Below are 8,823 nucleotides of genomic sequence, written 5' to 3' on the forward strand. Positions count from 1 at the left end.
CCACTGCAAGGATTGGACCAAGATGCAAAGACACTGGGAAGGAAGAAATGATTAGGCACCAATGCAAGAATTTATCCAACATTCTAAAAAACAACATGATATCACCAGAAACCAGTGGTCATACAACAGAAAGACTCGATCATCCTAAACCAGAAGAAGTAGAAGAAAACAATTGTAACTAACTTTATGAAGATGATGGAGACCTTTAAAGAGGAAATGAAAAACTCCCTGTAGGGCCCTGTCCTCCCTGTTCCTTGAGACCAAAACACAGGATGCAAGTAATGTTTACACTACCAGCTAAGCTTCCTGCTAAGTTCGTCCTTGCTTCTGCTACAGCCTGGTACAATAGCCTAAGGGATCTATTTTACTTTAAAATGGTAATTTCTCAACCTGCCTGAAAGAAGCTCAGGGCCAAGGTCCATCTAACCTGTCTGACTTTGCCTTGAACCCTCGACCACCTGTCTGAGGAGAAGCTCCCACAGATGCCAGTTTCCCCAGCCCCCTCTAGGTGGGAGGAGTTTTCCTTTACTGGGGCCAAAGGTATTTAACCCTGATCAAGTTGAATAAATTGGGCATTCTCTTCTTGAGGATGACTGGAACTCTGTATCTGTGTGTGTGCAACTTGTGTTTTGACCCCTAGGAAATACGGAACTCGTGGGAGGTGGGTGGTGCGGAACGGTGGCCCCTACACTCCCTTAAATAAATGGAGGAAAAGACAAACAAAAATTTGGAAGAAATTAATAAATCTGTCAAAAAAAGCCCAAGAAAACCAAGAAAGAACAATCAAATAAGTGAAGCAAACAGTTCAAGACTTGAAGTCTGAAAGAGAAGCAATAAAGAAAACACAAACCAAGGGAATTCTGAATATGGAAAATCTGGGTGAACCAATGGTAACTACAGAAGCAAGAATAATCAACAGAATATAAGAAATGGGAGCAAGAATCTCAGGCATTGAAGATAAGATAGAGGAAAAGGATCCGTCAGACAAAGAAAATATTAAATCAAACAAATTCTTAATAAAAAAAAAAACAACCAGAAAATCTGGGACATCATGAAAAAAACCAAACCTAAGAATAATAGGGATAGAAGAAGAAGAACTCCAGCTGAGAGGCACAGAAAATATACTAAACAAAATTATAGATGAAAACTTTCCCAACCTAAAGAAGGTTGAACCTATGAAGGTACAAGAAGCTTACAGAACACCAAATAGACTGGATTAAAAAAAGTTCCCTCATCATATACTAATCAAAACACAAAATATACAGAATAAAGAAATACTATTAAGAGCCACAAAGGAAACAGGTCAAGTAACATGTAATGGTAGACCTATCAAAATTACACCTGACTTCTCAATGGGAACCATGAAAGCCAGAAGGTGTTGGGCAGATGTACTGCAGACACTAAGGGACCACAGATGCAAGCCCAGACTACTATGCCCAGCAAAGCTTTCAATCACCATCAATGGAGAAACCAAGATATTCCATGACAAAACCTATCCACAAATCCAGCCCTACAGAAAGTACTAGAAGAAAAACTCCAAGTCAAGGAAGCTAACTGCACCCACGAAAACACAGGCAACAAATAACCTTACACCAACAAAAACCAAAGAAGGGAAATACACACACTATCAACAAAAATTATCAGAAATTAACAATCATTGGTCATTAATATCTCTTAATATCAATGAACTCAATTCACCTATAAAAAGACACAGGTTAAAAGAATGAATATAAAAAGTGATATCCAGCCTTCTGCTGTATACAAGAAACACACCTCAACCTCAAAGATAGACATTACCTCAGAGTAAAAGGTTGGGAAAAAATTGGCCAATCAAATGGACCTAAAAGATAAGTGGATATAGTTATCATAATATCTAACAAAATAGACTTCAAATTAAATCAAAAGAAGTGGAGAATGACACTTTATGCTCATAACAGGAATAATACATCAAGATGAAGTCTCAAACCTGAACATCTATTCCCCAAATACAAGATCATCCATATATGTAAAAGAAACATTACTAAAGTTTAACTCACACATCAAACCCAACACACTAATAGTGGGAGACTTCAACACCCCACTCTTCCCAATGGACAGGTCAATCAGACAGGAACCTAACAGAGAAATAAGAGAACTAAAGATATAATGACTCAAATGGAATTAACAGATATATTTATAACATTTCACCCAAACACAAAAGAATATACATTCTTCCCAGCACATCATAGAACTTTCTCTAAAACTGACTACATACTCAGTAAAAAAAAAAGCAAACATCAACTGATACAAAAAAATGGAGTAACCCCCATATCTTAGCAGATCACCATGATTTAAATTTAGAATTTAACAATATCATTAATTTCAGAAAGCCCACAAACACATGGAAATTAAACAGTGCTCTGTTGAAACACCTCTGGGTCAAGGAAGAAATAAAGGAATTAAAGACTTTCTAGATCTCAATGAAAATGAAGGCATAATATATCCAAACCTATGGGACACTATGGAAGCAATGCTAAGAGGAAAGTTCTTAGCACTCAGTGCCTACATTTTAAAAAAGTGGAGAAAGCTCCCACTAGTGACTTAACAGAATACCTGAAAGCTCTAGAACAAAATGAAGCAGACTCACCAAGAAGAAATAGAAGACAAGAAATAATCAAATTGAAGGTCGAAATCAATAAGATAGAAACAAATAAAATACAAAGAATCAATGAAGCAAAGAGCTGGTTCTTTGAGAAATCAACAACACAGATAAACCCATATCCAAACTAATAAAAAGGCAGAGAGAGAAGATCCAAATTAACAAAATCAGAAATGAAAAGGGGGACATAACAACAGACACTGAGGAAACCCAGAGAATCATTGGGTCATACTACAAAAAACTGTACTCCACAAAATTGGAAAATGTAAAGAAAGGGACAATTTTCTGGATAGGTACCACATACCAAAATTAAATCAGGACCAGGTGGACAATTTAAATAGACCAATGACCTGCAAGAAAATAGAACCTATCAACAAAAGATTCCCCACCAAAACAAAAACAAAAACAAAAACAAAACAGGGCTGGATGGTTTCAGTGCAGAATTCTACCAGAACTTCAAAGAAGAGTTAATACTTATACTCTTCAAAGTGTTCCACATAATAGAAACAGAAGGAATATTGCCAAACTCTTTTTATGAGGCTACAGTTACCCTGAAAACAAAACCACACAAAAACTCAACCAAGAAAGAGAATTACAAACCAATCTTACTCATGAACATAGATGCAAAAATACTCAATAAAATCTGGCAAACCAAATCCAAGAACACATCAGAAAAAAATCATCCATCATGATGAAATTGGCTTCATCCCAGAGATGCAAGGAAGGTTCAACATATGAAAATCTAACAATGTAATCCACCATATAAATAAACTAAAAGATAAAATCATATGATCATCGTATTAGATGATGAAAAACATTCAACAAAATCCAACAGCCCTTCATTATAAAAGTCTTGGAGAGATCAGGGATGCAAGGAAAATATCTAAACATAATTAAAAGCAACATATAGCAAGCCAACAGTCCATACAAAATAAAATGGAGAGAAACTCAAAGGGATCCTACTAAAATGAGGCACAAGACAAGGCTGTCTACTCTCTCCATATCTCAACATAGTTCTTGAAGTTCTGGATAGAATGATAAGACAAAAAAAAGAGATCAAGGGGATTCAAATTGGAAAGGAAGAAGTCAAACTTACATTATTTGCAGATGATATGACAGTATACATAAGAGACCCCAAAAACTCTACTATGAACTTCTATATCTATCTGATAAACACCTTCAGTAATGTGACATGTTACAAAATCAACTCAAAAAAATCAGTACTTCTCATATATACAAATGAAAAGAAGCTGAGAAAGAAACCAGAGAAACATCACCGTTCACAATAGCCACAAAAAAAACCCATAAAATATCTTGGGGTAACACTTACCAAAAGAAGTGAAAGACCAGATCGACAAGAACTTTTAAGTCTTTGAAGAAAGAAATTGAAGAAGATACCAGAAAATAGAAAGATCTTCCATGCTCTTGGATAGTTAGGATCAACATAATAAAAATGGCAATCTTATCAAAAGCAATCTATAGATTCAATGCAATCCCCATCAAAATCCCAACACAATTCTTCACAGATCTTAAAGAACAATAATCAACTTCATCAGAAAAAAGAAAAAGCCCAGAAAATTCAAAACAATCCTGTACAATAAAGGAACTTCCTGAGGCAACACCATCCATGACACAAAGCTCTATTATAGAGCTACAGTAATGAAAACAGTTTGGTACTGGCATAAAAACAGACAAGTTGATTAATGTAATAAAATAAAAGACCTGGATATTAATACACACACTGATGAACACCTGAATTTTGACACAGAAGCTAAATTTATACAATGGAAAAAAGAAGGCATCTTCAAAAAAATGGTACTGGCATAACAGGATGTCAACCTGTTAGAAGAATGCAAATACTTCCATATCTATCCCCATGCACAAAACTCAAGTCCAAATGGATTAAAGACCTCAATATAAATCTGACCACACTGGACCTGATAGAAGAGAAAGTGGGAAGTAGCCTTAAATGCATGGACATAAGAGACCGCTTCCTAAATATTACACCAGTAGCACAGACACTGATAGAAACAATAAATTAATGGGACCTCCTGAAACTGAGAAGCTTCTGTAAAGTGAAGGACACAGTCAATAAGACAAAAAGGCAGCCTACTGTATGGGAAAAGATCTTCACCTACTCCATATCAGACAGAGGACCAATCTCCAAAATATATAAAGAACTCAAGAAATTAGACATCAAAATCCCAAACAGTCCAATTTCAAAAATGGGGTACAGAACTAAAAAGAGAATTCTCAACAGAAGAATTTCTAATGGCCAAAACACTTAAGGAAATGTTCAATATCCTTAGCCATCAGGGAAATTCAAATAAAAACAACTCTGAGAAACCATCTTACACCTTTAAGAATTGCTAAGATAAAAAACACCAATGATAGTTTATGCTGGAGAGGATGTGGAGCAAGAGGGACACTCTATTGTTGGCGGGAATGCAAACTTGTACAACCAGTTCGGACATCAGTAGGGCAATTTCTTAGAAAACTGGGAAACAACCTACCTCAGGACCCAGCAATACCACTCTTGGGCATATACCCAAAAGATGCTCAATCATACTACAAGGGCATTTGTTCAACTATGTTCATAGCAGCATTATTTGTAATAGCCAGAACCTGGAAACAACCTAGATGCCCCTCAACCAAAGAACTGATAAAAAAAATGTGGAACATTACACATTAGAGTACTACTCAGTGGGAATAAAAGACAGTGACATCTTGAAATTTGCATGCAAATGAATGGAAGTAAAAAAAAATCCACCCTGTGTGAGGTAACTTAGACCCAGAACATGGTATATACTCAATCATAAGTGGATACTAGCTGTAAAGCAAAGGATATTGAACCTTTAGTTCATGATCCTAGAGAAACTAAGTAAAAAGGTGAGCCCTAAGAAAAATATACCTAGATCTACCTGGAAAGAGGAAATATACAATATCACCTGACAAAATTGGGAGCATGTTAGTGGGGGGAAGTATGGAGGGCAGAAGGGGAATTCAAGGGGGAAAAGAGAGGGCAGAGGAGAACTTGAGGGAACGGAATAGTAAAGATGGAGGAAGGAAAGAGATGAGAGCAAGGAAAGATATTTTGACTGAGGGAACCATTATGGGGATACCAAGAAACCTAGCACTAGAGAAATTGCCAGGAATCCACAAGTATGACCCCAGGTAAGACCCTAAACAGTAGAGGAGAAGGTGCCAAAACTAGCCTTGCCCTGCAGTCAGACTGGTGAATATCTTAACTATCATCATAAAACCTTCATCCAGCAACTAATGGAAACAGAGGCAGAGACCTACATCAGAGCACTGGACTGAGCTCCCAAAGTCCAGTTGATTGGTATGTAAAATGAAAAAGTTTCTTTTCTTTTTAAAAAAATAAAAAACAGACCAAAAAACAAAATGTTGTTGCTCATTGTGACATTTCTACACATTCATATAGAGCATATCACCACAAATCCACTTCTACTACATATTCTCACATGCCATCTCTCTGCCTGTTTTCAACTCCATGTCCACAGTCACAGAAATGCAAATATTGCCTGCTTTCCTTAGTGTGGTAGGGTAGGGAAACATAGGAAAGTCAAAGGAAAGGTGATGGTGATGCCTGACAGTGTTTCTATTGTGTTACCATTGATTTGGGATTTTAATTTATCCCTAGTAACTACTCATGAGCATGGGATACAAAGGGTAATTCCACACAGGTACACAGCCTGTAATCATCACAGCCAAGAACCTGTGTTGTCATTTCATTCAACACTCATCACCCCTTGTGATGAAAGAGTTCACATTTCTGTCTTCTAGTTTTCTGTTTAAAAACCTTGTGATGAACAATCAATTGAGATAACTCACTAAATAGTCAACATCCTTAACCATCAGAGAAATGCAAATCAAAACAACTCTGAGATTCCATCTTACACCTGTAAGAATGGCCAAGATCAAAAACACTGATGACAACTTATGCTGAAGAGGATGTGGGGTAAAGGGAACACTTCTGCATTGCTGGTGGGAATGCAAGCTGGTACAGCCACTTTGGATGTCAGTGTGGTGATTTCTCAGAAAATTAGGAAACAACCTTCCTCAAGACCCACTAATACCACTTTTGGGTATATATCCAACGGATGCTCAATCATGCCACAAGAACATGTGCTCAACTGTGTTCATAGCAGTGTTGTTTGTCATAGCCAGGACCTGGAAACAACCTAAATGCCCCACAGCTGAAGAATGGATAAGGAAAATGTGGTACATTTACACAAGGAGTACTACACAGCAGAAAAAAATAACATCTTGAATTTTGCAGGAAAATGGATGGAGCAATAAAACATCATTTTGAGGGAGGTAACCCAGACACAGAAAGACATAATCACATGTACTCACTCATAAGTGGTTTTTAAACATAAAGTAAAGAAAACCATCCCACAAATCACAATTCCAGAGAACTTAGCCAACAATGAGGACACAATGAGTATAGATCTAATTTACATGGGAAGTAGAAAAAGACAAGATCTCCTGAGTAAATTGGGAGCATGGGGACCTTGGCGGAGGGTTGAAAAGAAGGGGAGAGACAGAGAGGGGAGCAGAGAAAAATGTAGAGCTCAATAAAAGTCAATAAAAAGAAAAAAGAATAGTGGCAGGCTCAACCCCCTTAAAAAGCCTTCTGATGAATGCAATCACAGAGATTTTTGAAATAATATTTTATTTGTTTTCTATGAAATAAAAGTTAGGCATTGAAGTATATGTAATAAGTTGTAAACTGGGATCATCTTGGCATACTGCAGATCATGAGACCTTCTGCACCCATGAAGCATTATTTGGTGGCTTTTGGAACCTCATTGTCTTCTCTCCTCCTTTCTTTCCTAGACCCCAGGGACTGCTTCAGTTTTAATTGTTTATTAGTGTGTTTCAATGTGAACCAAATATATAAAGTACCAATTATTTGATAATATCACAATGGTAAATAATTTAAAGTCAAACTTCTGAAAACTTGAAAGTAACCAAGCACTATTTTTTAAAAAAGCAACACTTCCACATGGATGGAGACAGATTTATCAAAACATAATGTGTCCCATAGTGCTGTGTGTTCGAGTATGCTCAAATCAAATGTATGAACGTTACTTTAATAAGGAAGAACATGAGTGCCCTGTAAGTAATGGATGAAGGTGATATTGCCCAACTTTGTGAATGCATACCATTTCAGAAATGCCAAAGACAAAATAAGGAATAATAAAGATGAAGAAAAACACTGAAAGCATGAACAGAAATGATCTGATGGTAAGACAGGACATACAAATAAATGACATATTGCTGAATTCTTTCTGAAGGACAGAGGCAAGCTAGATATGAGTATTATTGATTAATAGATTCATGCACACAAGACAAACTTTCACATATTACTACAAAAACACGTCTGAAAATGAGAAATAAATAAGGAGTAAGCATGCAATTTGTGAGAAAAGAAAAGGAGAGAACTTTAATACACTGCAAGAGCACACTGGACATCAAGAATATAAATGTTCCCACAAGGGTACACCAGAGATCTCATGGGCATTTTCAATGCAGAAAGGTAATAATGAACAACCTCATAAAAATTCAGTTTCTTAAAGATTGAAATAACAACAAAGTATGTGTGTGTCTTGTGCGTATACAGAATGAGAGGTGATATTTTGAAAAACATTTCCCAACAACTTCTCTTGAAATATGAGACTTTAAGAATGTCTTTCTCTGATCTTTTTCATCAACATAAAAACAGTAAAGTTAGTCCCATCTAATACAAAAATGTCCTTATTTCTCTGCATCACAGTCTTACATTCACTTATTACTTTTTTCTTGTTGTTGTTGTTTTGGTTTTTTGAGACAGGGTTTCTCTGTGTTGCAGCTCTGGTAGTCCTGGAAATCTCTCTGTATACCAGGCTGGCCTCAAACTCATAGAGATGCACCTGCCTCTGTCTCCCAAATGCTGGGATTAAAGGCATGCACCACCACTGCCTGGACTTCCACTACCTTTAACTGTGAAGATTCTTGGGTAATCCTTACATTGGAATCAATTTCTGCCTCTACCCCAGTTCCCTATTCCATTTAGGATTCTGTTTCTGTCATTTCTTATAAGCAGTGACTTTAATATTCATGCCTCAATATAACATCTTATAAAAAACTGAACGATTGATTATGGTAAGCATTAAGAG

Source organism: Myodes glareolus, chromosome 6 (genome assembly GCF_982192425.1).
Source record: "Myodes glareolus chromosome 6, mMyoGla1.1, whole genome shotgun sequence".
Taxonomy (NCBI): Eukaryota; Metazoa; Chordata; class Mammalia; order Rodentia; family Cricetidae; genus Myodes; species Myodes glareolus.